Genomic DNA, 372 nt, shown 5'->3' on the forward strand with positions numbered 1-372 from the left:
ACAATGATCTACATATAACCCCCTCTCTGGGGGATGGACAACAAAAAAGTGGGTGAAGGGAGAGGTCGGACAGTGTAAGACATGAAAAAATAATAATTTATAAATTATCAAGAGTTCAGGAGGTGGGGGAGGGAGGGGGAAATGGGGAGCTGATACCAAGGGCTCAAGTAGAAAGAACATGTCTTGAGAATGATAATGACAAGAAATGTACAAATGTGCTTGACACAATGGATGTATGGATGGATTGTGATAAGAGTTGTACGCCTCCCCCCAATAAAATTATTTAAAATTAGGAAAAGAAACTAGGAGTAAATAAAATGTATAGACAATAAAAAAGAAGAACATTTAAGTTTAATCACAGCCTCAAAACAT

This window comes from Echinops telfairi, unplaced genomic scaffold (genome assembly GCF_000313985.2).
Source record: "Echinops telfairi isolate 266 unplaced genomic scaffold, ASM31398v2 ScPeMD7_26;HRSCAF=91, whole genome shotgun sequence".
NCBI lineage: Eukaryota > Metazoa > Chordata > Mammalia > Afrosoricida > Tenrecidae > Echinops > Echinops telfairi.